Source organism: Anoplophora glabripennis, unplaced genomic scaffold (assembly GCF_000390285.2).
Source record: "Anoplophora glabripennis isolate ALB-LARVAE unplaced genomic scaffold, Agla_2.0 scaffold255, whole genome shotgun sequence".
NCBI lineage: Eukaryota > Metazoa > Arthropoda > Insecta > Coleoptera > Cerambycidae > Anoplophora > Anoplophora glabripennis.
Genome location: NW_019417249.1, coordinates 155796 through 156247, shown reverse-complemented (window position 1 = coordinate 156247; position 452 = coordinate 155796).

The following is a 452-nucleotide window of genomic DNA, read 5'->3' as shown; positions in this document are numbered from 1 at the left end:
GACGCCTATGGTTACAATTAAAATATCATTTTTACATCAAAAGGCTGTCCGTATAAGAGTTAACACATAACCTAAATTTGATCCTTATTCTAGATCATAGACCAAAGAGCCATCTTCAAACAACCGTACCTACCTTATAGACCAAGCAAATTAAATTTTTACTCGAAAAAAGTTCTATCCGCCAGATTATTGTAAAATTGTTTAAAGGAACATAATATAAGACATTTCTCGTCTCGTGAGCCAAAAACTTTTATTAGCTAACTTTTCTGTTTAAACAAATAAGTGAGAAAAACAGTTTTTTCACTTTGCAGGGAAAACCATCAATTTTAGCGAAAAGTGACTCACAGACAGCTTATAGGGAGTAAAATTATCTACAAAATAAGACTAGTTAAATTAAAATCGGTTAATAAACAAAAAAGTTATTGCAAAAAAACAAGAAAAGTGCCCATTTT